This window comes from Papaver somniferum, chromosome 7 (assembly GCF_003573695.1).
Source record: "Papaver somniferum cultivar HN1 chromosome 7, ASM357369v1, whole genome shotgun sequence".
In the NCBI taxonomy this organism is placed as follows: Eukaryota; Viridiplantae; Streptophyta; class Magnoliopsida; order Ranunculales; family Papaveraceae; genus Papaver; species Papaver somniferum.
The window spans coordinates 260467358-260490900 of NC_039364.1; the positions used below are offsets into that span (position 1 = coordinate 260467358).

General features: G+C 35.0%; 1 long non-coding RNA gene and 1 other non-coding gene across 2 annotated transcripts; both read right to left on the reverse strand.

Moving 5' to 3' along the window:
* Positions 1 to 4872: 4872 nt before the first annotated feature.
* On the reverse strand, positions 4873 to 6851 carry LOC113293708. Its single transcript, XR_003332488.1, has 3 exons — positions 6007 to 6851; positions 5815 to 5931; positions 4873 to 5170 (listed from the first exon to the last, which is right to left on the reverse strand). It is a non-coding gene; the product is annotated as an uncharacterized LOC113293708 (long non-coding RNA).
* Positions 6852 to 23418: 16567 nt separating this feature from the next.
* On the reverse strand, positions 23419 to 23490 carry TRNAP-AGG. Its single transcript has one exon. It is a non-coding gene; the product is annotated as a tRNA-Pro (tRNA).
* Positions 23491 to 23543: the final 53 nt, after the last annotated feature.

Consider the following 23543-nt stretch of genomic DNA (forward strand, 5'->3'; position numbering starts at 1 on the left):
AAACAAGATATTGTGGAATCACAAACGATGAGACGGAGATGTTTGTGACTTCTTTTTATCTTGCCTATCGGAAATTAAATCTTGAGTTAATCTTAGAGAAGATAGTACTCAATCACGATAGAAAACAACAATATCTGAACATGCAACTACAGAGAAAATAGTTGGGTCTGGCTTCACCATCCCAAATAAGTCTTCAAGTCGTTAACCTATAGGGTTTATTGAAAAACCTAAGGTTAAAGGAGAATCGACTCTAGTCTTAACTAGTATCACACATGAGGTGTGGGGATTAGGTTTCCCAGTTGCTAGAGTTCTCCTTCATATATTTTTCAAATCAGGGTTTGATAGCTTTGAAACAAAGCAATCAATATTCACCGTTAGATGAAACCTGATCTAAGTGCCTAAGTTTTCTTGAAACCAAAACAATATCTCTCTGTCGTTAGATGGTCTTAGCTTATTACACACAAATAAAATGTTCCTTCATTTAGATATGGGTAACCGTACCTAAACGTGTACACCTTGTTGGTTCAACAATAATTAACCGAATTCAGCCATATGAACACTTTCATATTAACCTCATTCATCTTATTCACAACTAGTTTAAATGACTCAAATGAAACTAGTTATGGAGTTGTTCAATTGTTTATATTCTCGTAGAAGTATACAAGACACAATTGAAGCAAAATCAATTTTGACTCACTTGAATCAATTCATGAACATTATAGCCACGGTTTGCAAAAGATTGCTTTCCTTAATTTATAAACGTATTAGTTCATGAATAACCGATTTTAGAATTTAACCAGCTCAGGTACGCATACCTGTTTGCATACCTAAGTGGACGGACTGAGTTTGGGTTCGCCAGTACGCATACCACCAACCTCAGTAGAATTCCGGAACATGAACTTTTACGCCACTACGCATACCATTTTGCATAATTAAGTTCCCGGACTTCAGTTAACCGATGAGTACACATACTGGTATGCATACCATGGTTCCCGGACTATCACCAAACCAAGCAGTACGAATACGGGTATGCATACCATGGTTTCGGATATGGACAACATATATGCAAGTACGCATACTATGCTATATCCAATCATGGTTAGCCGTTCTAAACTCCATTTCAATCATTGAAAATTTCTTAGAGGATGACAATAATTGTTTTCACTAACTATTAGCATCAAAGCGATTTTCAAGATATTGAAACAGTCAATACGAAACATTCCCGGTTTACATCAATTGATTGTCTCACACAAATCATGTATGATGTTACTAGGCAATTTTCACATGATCATCTTTTGACTTTCGTCAAGAATATAAGATGAACTTGGTTAAAGCGAAAGCTTACCAACACATATTTTGAGACATATATAAGCAAGTTATACTCAGCTCGAAATATCAAATGTATATAATCGAATACTATATAATAATACGACTTTTGTCTCAAGTGTTAGAGCATTGCTCTTTCGAACTCGCATGTGTTGCTATATCAAACATGTTTATCAATATTAGTGATCAAAACTATATGTCTTGATTTCTAGTAATGACTAAGTCTCGGTCTAGGATAGTTATGAATAGTTGAGCTCCAGACTCCATGGCGATTATCTTGCAAAGACGAAGAACTACTCAAGGAACCGGTGGAATTTCATCCGACTAAAAGGTATCTGGAGACTTGAACTCATCTTGTCACTCAAAATTATATCTACTCTATCTCCTACTCTTGATACAACAATTGTGAAATCCAACCTTTGGTTGTTGATTGGAAATTGATTGATCCTTGGACATTGGTCTTTGGTACCGTCCAAGTTTATCTCTCTTGTATTTAATCGAGACTCGCAGATTGCTTGAGTAAGATTTAAATGAAGAGATATAGATATAGGAACTCTTTGATATACTTTTCTATTGATTGAGTCTAACTGTCTAGTTGATTCTCATAAAAGTATATTGGAGTTAGTCCATACATATTGCTAATCGAGATATTGGGTGAGGTTGTTAGACCTTCGCTTTTTCAATTGGTATCAGAGCAGGCAAACACGTTCAAGACCTCATCAGTCTGTGTTTGTAGAGATCTGACTCTATGGACGGAGGTGCTATCTCTATTAACGTACCACCAGTCTTCCATGGCTCGAATTACTTATGGTGGAAAATTGCTATGCGTGCGTTTCTTCAAGCGCGTGATTTTCAATCATGGGTATATGTTGTTAATGGCTATGTTGCTCCCGTTATTGCAGTAGGTAATGTTAATGTTCCAAAAAATATTGGCGAATACGATGTTGCAGAGATACTTGCTGCAAAACAAAAATCCGACGGTTTGAGTGCCATCATACATGCCATTACCCCAAATCTTTAGCACCATGTGTCAAATTGCACTAGGTCTAAAGATGCGTGGGATATCTTAGAAACCGTATTCGAAGGAAATACCAATGAAAAGGAAGCTAGGCTTCAAAACCTTAATTCTGATTGGGAAAACCTTTGTGTGGCATATGAAGATTCATTTGATGAGTTTAATCACAAAGTGCCTGAAATTGTTAAAGCATCTTTTGCATTGGGTAAGACTATTCCTGAAAAGGACATTGTGATGAAAATTTTCAGATCGCTTCCATCTAGATACGATTCTAAGAAGCATGCCATCGTTGAGCGAAATAACCTTGATAATCTCTCCAGAAATACACTGGTTGGGAAGCTTAAAATCTTTGATCACGAACACTCGTCCAAATCTAAGGATGTTGCGTTCAAAGCACTGAAAGACACAAAATTACTTGATAAAAGTAAAAATGTTTATATCTCTGACGATGATCACTCTGAGACAGATTCATCAGATGAAGATCTTGACAAATCAGTCACGATAATCAAAAGACAGTTTAGATATCTTCTGTTGAAAAGAAGTAAACGGTTCTCCAAAGATAAGCCAAAAGCATCAATCAAACCTCATAATCGTATTCCTCCTAAAAACAGGGACACAGATGAAACTGATGACGAGGATATGCCTCAGTGCTTTAAGTGTAAAGGATTTGGTCATTTTGAAAACAAGTGCCCAAATCGTAGAAAATACACTGGGAACAAAGGTCTTGCTGCGACACTTGATGAAATGTCTGAAAACTACGATTGAAGACAAAAAATCAAGTGTTTCCATTCTATGTGAAAATATTGATTTTGATAATTGTAGAAATACATACATCAATCTTGATAATCTTTTAGAAGAGAGCCCAATCAAGATAGAAGAATCTGACCCGTCTTTTGGAAACCCTTACTTAACGTTTCAGGATCTACTATGTGCCTAGCAGCTTGCATTTCAAGGCTCCTGAACCATTCTTTGTGTTGACATGCTCCTATTGTTCTCTCAAGGTACATGATTTTTCAAAGTGTTTCAAGTACAAACACAAGATGAGATATGTCAACAAGCTTCAACGAAGAGCAGATTGTTTAGCCAATAAGCTTAAACCCGCGAAGAAAACAGCTAAGGTATGTAAGATCTTGTCCTCTTCGAAAAGACTGGTTTCCAAAGAAAGATATAGACCATTAGAGAGGAAAAACTGGTCTAAACATACAGAAAGGCAGAGTTCCATTGATTCCGTACAAAAGGGTCATGGTGGAAAAATCGTTGTTCGCCGCAGCACAACCTGATTGTGTTCTTTTTGTGCATCTTGTCTCATGTGCCTGTTCAAAAGAGACAAGATCTTGCACACCTCAGGCTTTAAAATTAAAATAGAAAATATTTTCTTTTCTTTTATTTTTTTAGCTTTGAGTTGTTTGGCTTCGGAATTTCTTCATATCACTGTTGGTATTGGAAGGGACCAATTTTCCAAAAGAAGAGGGTTATTATCGATAATTCCGCTCTTTATAGGGTTGTGAGTTGGACGTGTACGAACATGCTTACAGGTTTCAAATGCTTACATTCCTTTTTCCGTCTTTGATACTCTTTATATCTTAAGACTGCTTGTTGAAGTTTAATTGTGAATTCCTCTCACAAAACCATGTCATGGAAACTCCAAGCACCATGTCTTTAGATGGTAAAGATATCGATATTATTTTTAAGCCATCAATCACCAAGGAAAAAGAAAAATCTCCTGTGTCTCCATCCTTGAAAAGAAAAGGAAGGAATATGAGGAAGCCAAGGGCAATTCCTTCTAACTCTCAGAAATTCTCTGATGTTCTTTATGAGTTGAAAGAGACAAGAAAGGAGATTCGAAAAATAAAGTCTTGTGTTCTAAGATCTTTGGAAATTCAGAAGGCCCTGGTTCGACATCTTCAGGCAAGACGGTTTATTGGTATTGACTCCTTCCTCCATGAACCTTGTGTTCCAATGGCTGTTGACGACAAGGAGTTCGGGATCGATGCAGAATTTCTCAAAGATATCAATGTCTAGAAAGTCTTCTTATGAGAATTTATTTCTTATATCTTAGGAAGAATAACTAGAATTTGGAATAGCCATTATTGTGAGTACACATAGCTATGTCCAATGTTTTTTCATCTTTATTTTTTAGGTTTATTTGTTTAAATTCTAAAAATTGGTTTGGAAGGTGATTTTTGCAGTATTAATCTTTATGGTTTTATATATTGCAATATGTAGGGGTGCACATGGTACGGTTTTTATCGGTTTTTGACAAAACCTAAACCGAAACCAAAGTACTCGGTTTTCCAATAATGAAAACCAACGAAACCATATAGCCTATTCGGTTTCATTGGTTTCGATTTCTACTCGGTTTTGATAAAAAAAAAGATAGTTTTTGGTTAACCGAATGATTTATAAACAATAATATGCCAGTGCTTTATAGTTTACACAAACAGTACACCCAATACTACAAGTGGCAGAAAAGTTTGTTGGCAACATATCAGAGGCATAAATAATGAGCAACTAAAATGACAGCAAAAGGCTTTAACTCGAGTAATCCTCCTATGAGTCCTAACCATTCATTAACTACAATTAATCAGTGTGAAAAGATTCATTCTGCTATGAGAATAATAGAGGTTCGTAGTATCGAGCTAAGAAAAACCCCAAACATCTTTTGACTAAATACTAATTGAAACAAAACTAGCTCAAAAGAGAATAAAAGACAACAAAAATATAAGAGCTTAATGCTCCCCTCATTCCCAGCCACCACCTCAGGCATGACGAGATCAACTGGTGCAGTTGCTGGCTCCCAAGATACCTCTCCTCCTTCCACGTGAACTCCTGCGAATGATAAACAAACAGAGATGAGCCTACAAATGGTGGATTCACAAATCATTTTCAACATTCCCAAGCAATAAAACAATAACAATAACAACATTCCCAAGCAAAATAAACAAGATCAGCAGCACATTGTCGACATATTCCCAATCATTTTCAGTCTATAAGCTAAGTCTAGACATAAACAAGTCACAACTGATATAATTATCCCACAACAAAAAACTAGAAAATAACAGGGATGGACCGGATGGTAATCTGAAAATTCACTCGCCAACGAAACTAGACATGCTAGTAACAACTCTTAAAGCTTCCTTTATTACTACCTCAGGTCAAGGAGGGTGTTCAAGCTAAAGCACAAAACATAAATCTCATGTCTCCATATTCTGTTTCTCGCTCAATTCACTTGATATAACTAGGACACAATCGGAGATCACAAAGTTCATAGTTATCATTCAATTTCAAAGATTTATAATAGACAGCGCCTAGAAAATTTGAGTTAACCTCGAGTAACTTGTTAAAATGAATTGCATTCTAGAAAATGAAGCAGCAGCAAACACCAAAGAGGAAGTGGAGTGAGTAGTACTTACAGACTACCCTTTCCAATTCTGAAAATGCAATTGTTAAAACTACAAACTAGAAAAACTTACCGCTAACCCATTAAATCATTTATAATCAAATTTACGATAACAAAGTTGAATCTTCTTCTTCTATATCATCTATGTCAATGCGGATGAACTTAGAAGTTGCAAGAGAACCTAAAAATTCTGCAAGAAATTACATCAATAAGTGACAAACAATGTGTATTGAGTAGAGAAAATAACAGTGACTAGAGAAAATACCTGAAACATCTTCGGCATTATCGGTTCCTAAGGTGTTTGGATCAAGATCAACCGGTGTCCGTAACCATCTTTGCGTGCAAATCAACGCCTCAACTGTATTAGGCAGCAGTGAACTTCGATATGGATCAATAACTCGCCTTCCAGTACTAAAGGAAGATTCCGAGGCAACAGAAGAGACTGGTATGGCTAGTATATCTCTCGCCATGTGTGATAATACAGGTACCTTGTACTATTAGTCCTCCACCAACCTAAAATTTCAAACTGAACACCGGTAGGGCTAATTCTCGGTTCACGTTTCTCCTCTAAATATAACTCCAACTCAGTTTTCCCCTCAACATTGTCATCCTCCTCATCTTCTCTTGCTCTCTATGCTATAAGACTAGCATACACGAAATCTTCATCATCAGTAACCCCTGAAGATTGAGTAACATTATCACAATCACTTGTGGAACTATACATGTTTTCATCATTTGCATAGAGACACTTGTACTCTTCGAAAAGTTCTTGAAAATCATTTCTCACGTAAGTCGATAAGTGCTTATGTAATGACGGACCCGTGATATCTAAAGTATCAAGAATAAAATTTAAACCTTTCATTTTCTCACGTGGATCAAGAAAAACAACAATGAACATGAGAGTGTTCATTTTCTCATATTCTCCCCCAATACTTATTGAACTTTTCTATCATTTTAGTGCCCATACCAGAGAGAAATGGATCTGAACTTTTTACCAATGTGTTCATTGTTCTATGAATGACACTTACATTAAACAAGAACTCATGTGAAGTAACAAGTGTACAGTAAGAAAACTTGACAGTCAAATCATATAATACCTTTAAAAATTTCCCAAATGATCTTGCATTGGCCCAATCTTCCATATATGGAGCATGTATAGGAGGCGGAGGAGGGGCCTTCTTCTTGCCTTTGTTATGAGTCGGTTGAAAATCAAGAGTTTGTTGTCCTTTTTCCTCCTTGGGCTTCTGCTTACATATCTTCAAATGATTATTCATACCACCTGTCCCATACTTGGTACCTTGAGCTGCAATTTTTTGCTTACAGTGGCGACATTTTGCATATTTCGAAGGCTTGGGTTCCATATCAAAGTGGTTCCACACATCAGAACGTTTCTTTCCCTTTGGTTCTGTCACTTCTGTGTCATCTTCAGTTGCATCTTCAGGGGTTTTACACTTATTGCTATGTGTTTCTTTCACTTCTATGCCAGCTTCAGTTGCATCTCCACCTGCACTAGCATCTCCAGCAGCACTAGCATCTTTAGCAGCACTTGCACCTCCAGCTGAACTTGCACCTCCAACTGAACTTGCATTAGGTGAAGGTCGAGGTGGACGCTTATTAGAAGAAACACAGGCAGTAGATGTTGAACTAGATCCTCGCGTTGTGAAACAGCAAGTCTGCAATACGATAAACCATACATTTATGTTAAACAAGCCACATCAACTGAACCAACTAATTGCTCTACGAAATGTACAACACAGAGATCACTGATCAGCACAATGGTCACTGTAGTCAGATAATTCTACACAGATTCGAAAACCCCATGAAATGTAATAAACCATTGATAACCAAACTCCTGTAGTATGGAATATAATAAAACAACATACAAATTAGCTCCAAATAAACCCACCAACATACAACAGAACCTACATAATACTCTTCAAACACTCAAAGAGTCTTTTGATGATCAATCTGAATGATATAAAACCTTTTAACCAGAAACATATCATATTGAGCTTATGAAACATAAAATTTGAGTAATAATCAAGTAGTATTTTCTCTAACCTTATCACAGAATAAAGATGAATGTACTTCTACTGGACTTGAGTCTTTCACTGTTCTATCACACTTTACCAGTGAAGTCTAGGACCATACATGACTTTTGCACAAAAACATAACAATCTTATTCTCCAGATTAAGACCTGATGTATTCCCAATCAAATTCATCAACTAAATAAACAAAATCAGTTGAACTGTAAACAGTTCCAAACTTAGTTGTACCACAAACAAAAACCAAAGTATGGCAAAAAGAACTCATTCCATGTTTCAGCTTCAGTAAGTTAAGACATGACCTAATATTGATTAAAAAGAACTCAAAAGCAGTGAGTTTCAAGTCATGATCAACATCCCCGTTTTAGTTTTTTAAAAAGAATTAGATGTGAAGTTTCATTATAAGACTAGGCAGATAATTCATAAACCAGATCCTGCAATTATAAACTTTGAACACCAATCAATCTGAATTAACTTGCAAAATTATAAAAATTGAGCAAAACCCACTGTGTAAATCAACCTAAATGACCCTAATTAGAAATCCCCAATTTTTTTCAATTTTACAAACCCTAATATCATCATATCAAAATCAGTTCAAATCTAACTCATGATTTCAAAATCAAAGAAGAAAATGGTGAGGTTTGTTACAATCGCAATACCTTTACCTTTATAATCAAACTTCTACTCGATCTCTTCTACTCCAGCTTCAATCTGATGGTGAGGTTGGTAACAATATGATGTAAAACAAACCATAAGAAGAAGTAAAACAAAGAGAATAAGAAGGTGATGGTGATCCTGGTGGTGGTGGTAGTTTAAGGATCGAGTGAAGTATGGTGGTAGTTCTTTCACTTCAGGGAAGAACGGAACAAGAGAGATGAAGTTTTGAGAAACATAGGGAAGAGAAGACTCGAGTGATGTATTACAGTATTAGGGTAAAATATCTAACATCATGTGGCTAATATCATTTCAATCCTATGGCTAGGAACAATCGGTTAACCATATGGTTTTCGGTTCGATTTTTCTAGGAAACCTAAACCGAAATAAAATGAGTCGGTTTTCTAGGACTGACAACCATAAATGAACCATTGGAATATGGTTTCGGTTCGGTTCGGTTTAAATTCTTCGATTTCGGTTTTTGTTCATGGTTTTGGTTCGGTTTTGTGCAGCCCTAGCAATATGTTATGGGATATGTGTTTGCGTCCGTGAACTATTATTGTCCCATATGTTTTCGAAAGTTATCTCTTTTATATGTCGATATGCATGTGTTGATAAAAGAAGGAATGAACTTTTGACAAGCAAAAGTTAAGCCTATTATGTCAATTATTGATGGAAGATAGGTTAAAATCTTTTGTTCGCAAGGATTATGTCTATTGTATGTCATTGTGCAAGTAGTGATGGAAAATAAAATGAATCCTTGTATATGCCGCAATATTGATCATTCCCTGATCCGTATTTTATGTGTATGCTGCAATGCTCCATAAGTTTTTCTTGTGTTGAGCATAAGACGATTGCGTTAATCATTGTGTTATGGTGAACTTAGTCGTAGCTCCGTAAATTCTCTTATGTCGAGCATTTCCAACTAAACTAATCATAGATTCGTTTGTGGTTATTTTGATTGTGTATTCCGATTAAATTAATCACGGGTTCTCTTGTGATTATTTTAATTGAGTTTTTTGGATATAGAAAATCATTTCTTTATGGTTTTGGTGTCCAATAAAATCCTTCTTTTATTGTAAAAGTAAGGTCGCTCTTGCTGTTCTCTTGGGAACGACATCAAATGCGGTATGGGGGAGATTTCTTTTGAACTTGCACTTAATTTCCATATCTTTGTGGGGAGTGCGGCTGTGGAATATTTGAGGAATTATCTTGTATCTTTATAAACTCCGTGATGAATGCATTTAGCTTCGGCTTTATGATTGCATCTAAACAAGTTGGTATGTACTTTTCTTTGGTCTTGAAGTGTCTCCATGAAAATTTTCATTAGAATCCCGTTTTCGTACCTTTGCCAATTTTATTGACAAAAAGGGGGAGAATTAATATGCAGTTCACACTAAAAATATATATGGTTTTCGGATCATTATGTAAGGGGGAGTGGTTTTCGTGTTGAGACGAAGTATTAACTAAGGGGGAGTGATACATATCACCATAGTATTGTTGTCGAAGTTGTGATATGAGAAATTTGATGATGTGTAATAATACTATGACATTGTATAACAATGATCGAGAGCTTTAGTTTTCTCATTGTTATGGCTACAAAACTTCAACAACTATGATGTTGAACTTACAACCTTTGGAATCATGGGAGTACTTGGAAAAAACGAAGTTTTCGAGTAACGTTGAAGCGCCAAGGAGATCAATCATGTGGACAAGAAGCTACAAAGTTTTATTTATTTTGTAATCCATATGTATTGATAGTTTTATCACTAATATTGACAAAGGGGGGGATTGTTAGAGCATTGCTCGGTCGAAATAGCATGCGTTGCTATATCAAGCATTTTTGTCAATATTAGTGATCAAAACTATATGTATTGATTTCTAGTATACTTATGACTAAGTCTCGGTCTAGGATAGTTAGGAATAGTTGAGATCCAGACTCCATGACGATTATCTTGCAAAGACGAAGAACTACTCAAGGAACCGGTGGAACTTCATCCGACTAAAAGGTATGTGGAGACTTGAACTCATCTTGTCACTCAAAAGTCTATCTACTCTATCTCCTACTCTTGAGACAACAGTCGTATAAGTATGATAGTTTTCATACATACACATTTGCCATTTCGAGCCGAGTTTACTCGCCTATCGTTTTCTCGAAATACGTGTTGTTAAGCTTTTGCTTTAACCATCTTCATCTTTACCCGTGACGAAAGTCATGATGACGTTTCAATATTGAAAATAACTTTGATGACGATAGTCGATTCTTTATGTCGAACGACTATTATAACATTATAAAAGAATGTTTCAATGATTGAAATGTAGAGTTAAGAATATGTAACCACCTATGGATGTAAGCATTTAGTGTGTTCGCACATATGTGTATAAACCCATGTGCCGGAAACCAAGTGCGTGCATATGTGTGCATGCGGTATTGGTTAAGGAGACAAGTTGGGCGGAAGTTCACGTCCGTGAAATTCTGCTGGGTTTGAAGTTTACGAACTCAAAAACCAGTCACCTTAGGTACGTGTACCCGTACGCGTATTGGTGGAACTTTTTCACCCGAAAAAGTTTGTTGAGTTTGGAAACTAAAACCAACTCAAAATCGGTACGCGTACCCTAGCTGGTTATTTCTCAAATCGGTAGTTCATGGACTTAAAACAATAAATTATAAGGAATGCAATCTTTGCAAACCGTGGGTATATTTTTCATGAATTGGTTCAAATGAATCAAACCGATTTTGTTTCAGTTGTGTCTATGTATAAAAACCTAAGCAATTGAACAACTCTTGAACTAGTTCTTATGAGTCATTTGAACTAGGTATGAGAAAGATGAATACGGTTGATATGAAAGCACTCATATGGCTAACCATTGGTCAACCATTTGTGAACCAACCAATGTACACGTTTAGGTACGGGTTACTCAAACCTAAATGATACATTTCATTTGTATGTGACAAGCTAAGTTTCGATCTAAGGGTTGAAAGATATTATCTTTGATAAATCAGGTTTTTCATCTAACAGTGAATATTGAATGCTTTGTTACCAAGGTAACTAGATTGCAAACCCTGATTTGAAAACTATAGAAGGAGACGTCTAGCAACTATGCAAAACTAATCCCCACACCTCCTGTGTGATACTAGTTGGTTTGCTAGAGTCGATTCTCCTTTAATTGTAGGTTTCTTTTCGAAACCCTTTCGATTAACGACTTGAATACTTCATTGGGATTGTGAAGCCAGACGAAACTACTTCTGTTGTAGTTGAGCGATCTGATCTTGTCATTTTCTATCGTACGAGTTCAATTGGAATAGTTACTTGAGATTATATCTCCGATAGGGAAAGATAAAAATAAATCACAAACATCTTCGTCTCATCGTTTGTGATTCCACAATATCGAGTTTCGCTACTATACGATTTAGATTATTGTGAGGTGATTGATAATACTAGGCTGTTCTTCGGGAATATAAGTCTGGTTTATCAATTGGTTCTTGTTCACCTTGATTTTTATCAAAAGACATAACAAAGTTATTAGGTTTATCTGTGGGAGACAGATTTATCTATCTTTGTAGACTTTTCTGTGTGATACAGATTTGTTTATTTAAGTCTTCGACTTTGGGTCGTAGCGACTCTTAGTTGTGGGTGAGATCAGCTAAGGGAATCAAGTGCGTAGTATCCTGCCGGGATCAGAGACGTAAGGAGCGCAACTGTACCTTGAATCAGTGTGAGATTGATTAGGGTTCAACTACAGTCCAGACCGAAGTTAGTTTGTAGTAGGATAGTGTCTGTAGTGGCTTAATACAGTGCGGTGTTCAATCCGGACTAGGTCCCGGGGTTTTTCTGCAGTTGCGGTTTCCTCGTTAACAAAACTTCTGGTGTTTGTGTTATTTCTATTCCGCGTTATATTTTGTTATATAATTGAAATATCAAGGTTATGCGTTAGTATCGATCAATTGTGAAATCCAACTTTTGGTTGTTGATTGGAAAGTGATTGATCCTTGGACATTGGTCTTTGGTACCGTCCAAGTTTATCTCTCTTGTATTTAATCGAGACTCGCAGATTGCTTGAGTAAGATTTAAATAAAGAGATAGAGATATAAGAACTCTTTGATATACTTTTCTATTGATTGAGTCTAACTGTCTAGTTGATTCTCATAAAAGTATATTGGAGTTAGTCCATACAGATTGCTAATAGAAATATTGGGTGAGGTTGTTAAACCCCCGCTTTTTCATCAAGAATGGAGATAGAGTAGAATAGACTTTCTGAGTGATAGATGAGTTTCATTTTCCACATACCTTTTGTTGATGAAGTTCCACAAGCTCTCCTTAGTAGTTCTTCGTCTTCAACCGATGAACACCGTGAAGTCTAAAGCTCAACTACAAAATCTATCCTAGTCTGAGACATTGCTATAAGTAGACTAGAAATCAAGACTTATAGTTTATCTCACTAAACTTGACAAACAAGCTTGAGATAACAACGCTTGCGAGTTCGACCAAGCAGTGCTCTAACAAGTTCTTATTTGAACTTGTGCTTAATTGCCAAAATCTTTGTGGGGAGTGTGGCTGTGGAATATTGTAGGAGTTTTCTTATATCTTTATACTCATTGATGAATGCATTTAGTTTCGACTATATGATTGCATCTAAAGAAATTTGATATGTTCTCTTTTAATCATAAGTATCTCTATGAGAATTCCATTATGATCCCACTAGTTTTCATACCTTTTCCAATCTATATTGACAAAAAGGGGGAGAATTAATGTGTAGTTCACACTACAAATACATATGGTTTACAGATCATTATGTAAGGGGGAGTAGTTTTCATTGTGAGATGAAGTATTGACTAAGGGGGAGTGATACATATCACCATAGTATTATTGTCAAAGTTGTTTATTGAACTTTGATGTTGTGTAATAATACTATGACACGGTATAACAATGGTTGAGAACAATGGTTTTCTTATTTTTATGGCTATGGATCTTCAACAACTATGATGCTGAGTTGAACACATCCAGAATCACTGAAGTTGAATATATATGGTTTACGGATCATTATGTAAGGGGGAGTGGTTTTTATTGTGAGATAAAGTATTGAGTAAGGTGGAGTGACACATATCACCATTGTATTATTGTCAAAGTTGTGATACAATTGAAATTTGATGCTTTGTAATAATACTATGACACTGTATAACAATGATTGGGAATAATGGTTTTCTTATTGTTATGACTATAGATCTTCAACAACGGTGATGCCGAGTTGAACACGTTCAGAATCACTAGAGTACTTGGAAGTGACGAAGATTTCGAGTAATGTTGAAGAACCAAGGAAATCAAGCATTTGGATGAGAAACTACAAAGTTTATTTATTTTGTAATCCATATATATTCATAGTTTTGTCACTAAAATTGACAAAGGGGGAGATTGTTAGAGCACTGCTCGGTTGAACTCGCAAACGTTGCTATCTGAAGCTTGTTTGTCAAGTTTAGTTACCAAAACTATAAATCTTGATTTTTAGTCTACTTATAGCTATGTCTCGGATTAGGATAGAATGTGTAGTTGAGCATTAGACTTCACGGCGTTCATCGATTGAAGATGAAGAACAACTAAGGGGATCTTGTGGGACTTCATCAATAAAAGGTATGTGGAGACTTGAACTCGTCTATCATTCAGAAGTCTATTTCTATTATATCTCCTATTGAGACAAAAGTCGTATAGCTATATAAACTTTATTTATACAATTTGATATTTCGAGATGGGCTTAACTCGTTTACATATTTCTCGAAATGTGTGTTGGAAAGCTTTCGCTTTAACCAAGTTCATCTTTTATTCTTGACAAAAGTCAAAAGATGATCATGTAAAAATCGCCTGGTAACATCTTACATGATTTGTGTGAGACAGTCATTTGATTTAGACTCGGAATGTTTCGTATTGATCTATTGATCACTTGAAAATTGCTTTGAAGCTAATAGTTTGTGTGAGACAGCTATTCCCGTCTTCCAAGAATGTTTCAATGATTAACATGGAGTTTAGAATGATTAACCATTGATTGATTATAGCACAGTATGCGTACTTGTATGCTAACTATTGCAAGTTATTCTAAGTCCGAGAACCATAGTATGCATACCCGTATGCGTACTGGTTTGATAGTTGAAGTCCGAGAACTTAGTATGCATACCCGTATGCGTACCGGCTGAAAAGTTCAAGTCCGGGAATTCAACTTAGTTAGTCACTTGTGACAGTATGCTTACCCGTACGCATACTGGAGAACTCAGATCAAGTCCGACTACTTAGGTAGGCGTACCCGTTTGCATACTTGAGTGGATTAAGTTCTAAAATCAGTTTGTTCATGCACAAATACATTTATATAATAAGAAATTTAATCTTTTGCAAACCGTGGCTATAATGTTCATGAATTGATTCGAGTGAATCAAAATCGATTTTGCTTCAATTGTGTCTTGTATACTTCTATGAGAATATAAACAATTGAACAACTCTATAACTAGTTTCATTTGAGTCATTTGAACTAGTTGTGATTAAGATGAACAAGGTTGATATGAAAGTGTTCATGTGGCTAACTTCGGTTAACTATTGTTGAGCCAACCATGTGCACACGTTTGGGTATGGTTACTCATACCTAAATGAAGTCACATTTCATTTGTGTATAACAAGTTCGATCTAACGGTTGAAAGATATTAACTTGACTCTAATAAGGTTTTCATCTATCGGTGAATATTGAATGCTTTGTTACCAAGGTAGCATTGATTGCAAACCCTGATTTGAAGACTATATAAGGGAGAACTCTAGAAACTGGGAAACCTAATCCCCATACTTCATGTGTGATACTAGTTGCGACTAGAGAGTCGATTCTCCTTTAACCTAGGTTTTTATTAAAACCATTATAGGTTAACGACTTGAAAAATTCATTGGGATTCTGAAGCCAGACCCAATTATTTTCTCTGTAGTTGCATGTTCTGATCTTACTTTATTTTTTTGTATCGAGTACCATCTTCTCTGAGATTTGATCGAGATTCAATCCCCGATAGGTAAGAAAAAAAAGTTAGTCACAAACATCTTCGTCTCGTCGTTTGTGATTCCACAATATCTTTTTTCGCTTCCACACGATTAACATTATTTTGAGGTGATTGATATTACTAGGATGTTCTTCGGGAATATAAGTCTGGTGTATCAATTGGTTCATGTTCACCTTGATTTGTCAAAAAATCGTAAGTATTTTTATGGGAGACAGATTTATCTATTCAATATATACTTTTCTGTGTGAGACAGATTTGTTTATCAAGTCTCCGATTTTGGGTCGTAGCAACTCTTAGTTGTGCATGAGATCAGCTAAGGGAATCAAGTGCGCAGAATCCGGCGTGGTTCAAGAGGCGTAAGGAACGCAACTGTACCTTAATCAGTGTGATATTGGTTAGGGCTCAACTACATTCCAGTCTTAAGTTAACTTTTAGTAGGCTAGAGTCTGTAGTGTCTTAATACACTGTGGTGTTCAAATCTGGACTAGGTCCCGGGGTTTTCTGCATTTGCGGTTTCCTCGTTAACAAAATTTCTGGTGTTTATGTTATTTCTTTTCCACATTATGTTTTTATATAATTGAAATATCACAGGTTATGCGTAGTTCAATCAATTGGCGAATCCAACCTTTGGTTGTTGATTGAAATTGATTGACGCTTGGATATTGGTCTTTGGTACCATCCAAGTTATTTCTCATATTATTCCGGCTCATTGCAGATTGATTTGCCAAATTGAGATACAACTCTTGGATGTATTTTCCTTTATTGAGTCTGACTATCTAATTGATTCTCTTGTAAATATATTGGAGTTGGTCCATACATATAGATTGCCTAAACGAAATATTGGGTGTGGTTGTTAGACCCCCTCTTTTTCAAACTTGTTGGTTCAGGATCTTCAGATTAGTCTACAAGCTACCCCGTTTCCTTATACTTGTTTTTCAACAACGACAACAATTTACTCAATTCCAAAACCACCTCACTTTTGGAAACCTTTACATTCATATCAAAACCTTAAGCTCTAATTTATATAGTTCCATTTTCTCAAGTCATTTATTCATCATTTACTAAACCTTCTCAAACCTTGAATCCCATCCATTTTCCATTCAGGGAAAAGTAACCCATTCCCTACGCGTTACTCATAAAAATTGGGATGGGGACGAACATGGGAAATAATCATGGCCAACAGGTTTTTAATGATTAACTCATAAAAATATTAGAGAAATTTAGGACTTTATCCTAAACACTGCATTATAAAGTTTTATATTCATAAAATCCAACTTAAACTGAAAAATAAAATAAAAAATTAATCATTTATAAATGACTATCATAATTCCTTCCACTACTTAGTTCCTTTTTATTAACCATATTCCTCTACACCAATCATCTCATCATGATATTTTTCATTAACACAAGACGAATAACAAAATAAAATCTATATAATAATACTTTATACTAATAAAAATATAAACTCTAGATATAAAAGGTATGGGGTGGTGGCTTGAATCATACCCATTCTATCCCTGCACCCAAACCCCACCTTGTTCCCCATTTTGGCAGATAAAACCCTTACAACAGGGTGGGTGTACCATGGGAATAGGTTTGGGCGGGACAATTTTTCACCCCTATCTCAAGTAGCAGCCGCCGACACTTCATTTTGAAAAACACATAACTTTTTAATTGGACGGTAAAGCATGTTCCAAGCGTGAAAACATGCCTCGCTCCACTAATGTTAATGCCCGCTTTTAGCAGTCATGCTTGGAAAGAGCTAGTTTTTAGTCCCGATGAATGACAATACTCATGATTTTCAAGAAATGGTTATAGAACCGCATATGTTTCCCACCTGTCAGAAAACATACTATCTTTAAGAAACTAAATTAAATTGCAGTGCAACTCTTTTAATTGGGACATATTGATATAAGAAAAAATAAAGCTATTTCAAAGAGTAATTTCTAAAGGACCAAATTAACCGAATATACACATTAGTCCTTTATTGTTTCGGAATACGATCCAAAGGAGTTGAGAGTTAGAATTCTTCACAGCAGGTGAAACAACTTATGATAGTGGACTATGTCTAAGGATTCACGTGCAATGACCAGATTGGTAGTAGGTGCAGGTATACTGAAGGAACTGAGTAACTTGGAGTTAGTTTATTTGATCTCACTATACGACGTTGGTAGTTTTTTTGTATAGAGGCTTAATTCTGAGATTATTCAAAACTGGAGTACGTCCCTGAGTTTTTCTGCATTTGCGGTTTCCTCGTTTACAAAATCTTGTTGTATTATTTTACTACTTTCCGCATTATAATTATTGTTCTAGTTTAATAAAGTAATTGCATTGTATGTTAACCAAACACTTAGTTTGATCATATAGCTGGTTCGGTACGAACTTACACTATATACCAAGTGTACATCTTGCGTTTGCTATCTTCTTGACAGTCTTTGTCTACATTATATCACACAAGGTACGTCTTGTATAGGTTGACACGAAAAAATTGTGGTGCACTTGGTGTCCTCATCATGTTAATTGGTATCAGAGCAGGCAAACACGAAAAGATCTAACAATCGGAGTTTGGTGTGAGCCAACCTATAAGTAAATGAATTCAAGTTCAGTTAACGTACTGCCAATATTTTGATGGTACCAACTATTTGCGGTGGAATTCTGCTATGAAGTTTTTTTCATCAATCACGAGATTTTAATACTCGGGTATTAGTCATTGACGGATACGAACGTCTGAAGGTGGAAATTTAGGAAATTAAGTTTAAAAGCTTAGCTTCGTACTCTAGTGATGAAAGGACTCTCGCCAAGTAAAATTCAGATGGTTCCAATGCTATTATACACGCAGTAAGACGAAGTCTTCAGCATCATGTTTATTCATGTGAAACCTCTAAAGTAGAACGAGATACATGTTGCTAACTTGAAAATTGTGAATACATCATGCTTCTCTTGTTGTTGTACAAAAATACTTTGAATCCACGAACTATAGCTTGATCCCAAATAATTAACGAGAAATTATGGTGAAATCACATTTTGTATCAAGAACCATATTCTCATAATAAAAGGTATGGTTGCCCGAACTTCATTTAGAAGTGTTATTTGAAGTATTTTCCAAGTTTATCTATAACTCCAAGCTTAATCATACCAGTTGAGATAATATTGGAATCTATCTTTTCATCTGGATCTCTACGCATTTTCCGCTGCTTCTATCTTTTTCTTTCCAACTATCGTGTGCATAGAATCTATACCGCGTGGTTCTAGTGAATGAGTACCACCCTAAAATGATAGTTTAGGATACGAGGTGTGACAACCTTAGATTTCTCGGAAACAACGCCAAAAATTCCTTGTTTATACAACAAGTTCAATCACTTATTTTTCACTACTACTAACAAGTAATATAGAGGTAGTAAGAGCAAGGACTATGGAAAACATATATTAAAAAAATCATCTAGGTACTTGAGTGTAATTACTACTATGAAAATTAGAAAAAAAGAAAGACTAGACGACAAGCAATATGCCGTTTATTAAAAAAATTATAATTAAAAAGAAAACATATTAAATTAGTAGTATTTTTCAGATGATAGTATTTTTTGTTTTTGACTTTATTAGGAATCTTGTAACCAATGTTAAACTAGTTGATTCTTGAATCTAATGCTGGATTGGTCGGGTTGATTTGAGTGGGTACTAGTTAAGGGTTGTAAAGGCATCAGTTATTTTGAAGGGAAAAAAGTGTGGGTTATTTAAAAAATTACATGTATTATTGGGGACGGAAGAAGGAAATCAACAACTTATTGTTAGTCTTGTTTCTTTAATTGGGGATTTCACAACCGTTTTCCCTAGTCATGACTACTCTAGGTTGTATTCAGATGACTTATGAGTCTATGATCAGATTATTCATATTTACGTTTGAGGATTGTAAAGTGGTTTTGCCGGTGAGCGAGCAAGATATTCTTTTGGCACTGATAGATGTCAGGTTTCTTATTGCTCCTGGTATGATCCCTGTTAAGTTGGTCATTCCGAAGCTTTGGATAATTAACCAACTGTACGAAGCACTAGGAGTTTCCCACCCAAATTAGGTATGTTGTACATCAATTATATATTGTTAATGTGTAACAATTTTTGTCTTAATTAATATTGTAATGCTAATATTTACAAATCATGCCAAATAGTTTTTTAATGTTTGTGATTTAATATCATTTATATATTTCGATTCACTAATAGTTAAGAGTTAAGTAGTTGAATCGCTGCAACGTAGAAACAACTGAGGATAAACCACTAAATATTCCTCTTCACTGAGAAGCTTTAAAAATCTAGATTTTCTAATGAAAATAATGAAAATTTCCTTATGTAGCTTTTAACAAGTGATGAAATACTATGTGTGGGGAAAACTATAACAACACAGTTTTTATAGAAGATTTGCTCACCGTTACATAAAAAGACTTAGAATTTTTTTAACATCTTTCTTTGGGCAATAAAAAAGAGATCGATTATGACGCTCTTAAATCCTGGTTAGCTGAAAGAATTGATAAATATATAATTAGGTTTGTAAATCGTCAAGGTTTGGTGATCCTATTTTATAAGAAATTTCAGGAACCTGGTCATGAGTAGAGGACTGTGACTCGAGCGTTTAATAAAAGAAAATTGTGTTTCTAATAAAAAAACCTATATTTTTAGTTTTTTTAATTGTAATATTGATAAAATATATTTTTTTTTTCTTTCTCATATAAAACTCATGTCTAGGACTATTAAGTTATGAAATTCTCTGGTTTGACCGTTTTTCACTTGTTTATACTGCTAACAATTTGAAGTTAGATTCCTTGTTTTACTTTGAAATACTAAGTCTATTTGTTTCTTTCGACAATGAGAGATACATGCATTTAACGATTAATAATGTATAAGATGTGCGCTTGATTGATGTATTTTTTTTAAACACCATATATTAAAACTTTTGAGTAGCAAAATCTAATTAATTGTAAATTATAAGATTACATGGTCAGTTGTTATCCCCAATATAATCTTTTGTCTAGGTACATATGATTCAGGAATCGTGAGAAACAACAAAAAAGCATGGTTGTTGTTGCCATGCATGATAGATCACTTAAAGTTTGCTGAGATTCAAAGGTATCTAAGGATGTTTAAATGAGATGAAGTTTCTAGAGCTTTTGCTGAAGAATGTCGTAGCATTAAAAAAATTGACTCTCACCCCTTTTTGGTTTTCAATAGCTCAAAACCATTCATTTTGTCCATTTGTACATCTTTTATAACGATACCGAAGTTTTTCTTATTCTTTCTTAATAAACCAAGAGCAACATTTGAAGATAGTGTTGCAGTTACTGTAAAAATCAACACAATAATCTAGGATCACTTTCGTAATAACAAATCAAAATCATATAAAGGTAATGAAGCCAGCCTTCATAACAACATTCTTTGAGTAAAGCCTCATGAAGTTTCAAGTAAAGAGAGTTGTCATCAACCCCCAAAACACATAACCCTTCCGGGAACTTATCATTACATCTATAAACTCCATTAATATCCTAAACCCTAAAAATAAATCTTTATGATTGATAGATGATATATATAGTTGTAGTTAGATACTTTAAGGTATTATCATTGTTTCTTGATGAAGTTCTAATAGTAAATCTAGTGATGCTAAATTTTCTGTGATTTGGAAGAGGAAGAAGAGGTTGGACATAAATGTTAGTGAGAAGAAATTCTGTACAAAATCCTAAACTGAAACCTCTTTATTTTATCTTTCTAAAACAAATAAGGCAAGAAAAACATTTCCTTTAATGGGTTTTTGAAAATTATTCTATGTGCGGGAATCGAAAGAAACAACTGATGCATGGATCGAACTACCAGGCTGTAGGGGCATCGACTTACTATAAGCGTTAATTATTTGGAATTGTTATTAGATTTTCTAAGCAAGAAGTGTTGAAGAAATCCATGAGAAGTTACTAACATATCCAAGAGCCTCTGAAGATATTGATATCTTGCTCAAATTCAAGTAGATTGTACCTTTCTACTCTTTTTTTTTCTTTTTTCTTAAGCGCGGTCAATCTTGTATGTAAGAATTCAGTTGTCGTTTTTGTCTATTTCACTTGGAATTTTAGGGGATAATGAATAGTCTTTGTAATGCCATAATTTGTATTGTGTTATACTTTTTTGTTTTCTTACGAGTGAATAATACGACAGTTCATACTCTATAATCATTCCTTCAAGATTACAATCCTTTTATTCTATAATCATGGCTCCTGAAATCAGTTCTGGGAAAATACCTCGATACTATTGGCCTTTATTTCTTCTCCAACTTGCATCATCGGCGTTCTAAATGTTCTTGCTAAATTAATTTGAAGTGATGATATTTAGTTTGCTGGATTAGCTTTACAGTTATTGTTTATAAAAGTGTTATTTTATTACACATTTTATTAGCATCAAAACACTAACAATTAGTAAAAGATAATGATAGTCTCTAAATGTCTTGAATGATATATTTGAATTTCATAATCTTTCAGAATAAGAAGCCATACAATTAGAGCGAAAATATGTAAAAATGTGTGTGAAACTCCAGAAAAAAAATGTGTGGAGATTTTTATTTTACCTTATGCCCTCACGTAGGATTAAACTGCGGACCTTCAGTTTACAAGACTGACCATCTACCGCTGAGCTATAATATAAGGGCTTTTCTGAAAAGATTTTTTTTTTTTTTTTGATGAAAAAAAGACTTTTATTACTCAAACCAGACTTGGACAATGTCCATTACAAAGAGACACAAAGAAGCAAATGAACTTTAATCAAAACAGAAACATATAAATAGTACAACCAAAAGAAGAAGTAGATAGTAAAGTTTTTTTTAGTCGAAGTGTCAGCATCACATGATTACACTTCCTTTGTACATACCTGTCTTTACAATCAGAAAGTAGATTTTGGTCCTCCCACTGGAAACCAATGTAGTTATCATTGAGTTGTTGAGTCCATTCCATTGGAGTGAGAAGAGTAGTCACTTCAGCCTCGCTTACAGATTCAACAGAGAACTCAGTAAATACTCATCAGTTGTCAGAGATTCAAAGGACCAGAACCGAGTAAATACTAAATACTCATCGATCTCTCTCCTCTCTCCTTTCTTCTTCTCCCTAAGAAAAAAATAGCATCAATTACCATCTTGCTCAGATTTGGTCCTTTTTGGACCAGATATGAGCAAGATTTCATCTCTTTTTAAGTTTTAGCAGCTAGTTTTTGAATAAATTTTTTTTTTATGTCATTTGACATATTTCTTCGCTATTTGGAACGATTTTTCTTTTTCATTTGGGGCGATTTTCTCTTCACTTTGAGGGCGATTTATTCAAACCTTGATCGTTGGTTCGTGTCTTGCTATTCTCGATTCAAGAACATCAATGATTCAACAAGGTATTGCTTTGAATCCGTATTCAATCAAAGGGATTTAGGGCATCGAGGTACATTTGGATCTACAAGATTATGGGCAAAATACTCCTTTCTTTTAGGAGCATACCATAATAGCATCATTCTTCCCTACTACATATACATAAATTGGACGTTGCGGTTTATGGCTCTTTCTCTTCGCGATATACTTGTAATTGATATCTTTATTGGTATTAGGGTTCTAATTATCTTGTGTTTTGATGGTTTTGTTATTCTTCTAAGTGATCATGTAATCACGATTTTGATACGAATAATTGACCCAAATAAAAAAACGAGCTTTTGCCTTCTCTAACACTTTATCACCAGAAGAAACATCCCAATCCAAAGATCTCTTAATCTTACAATCTCAGTTCAGAGAACTTATTAACAACTGAGCCTTCAATATCTGCTCCCTTCCCATGATGGGGGCACTTTAGACCGCCGTACCATAGACGACGATGATCCCTGTGTCCGGTAGAAGAAACTGGATATGGAAAATTAGCATTCGGAGCAAAAAAGAAAAGAACAAAAAAAAGGTTATGATTTTAGGGGGTATTCCGAGAATTGAACTCGGGACCTCTCGCACCCTAAGCGAGAATCATACCACTAGACCAAATGCCCTTTTGTGATCCAAAAGCAAAATAACCAATATATAGCCCAGTTTGAAAATTTGA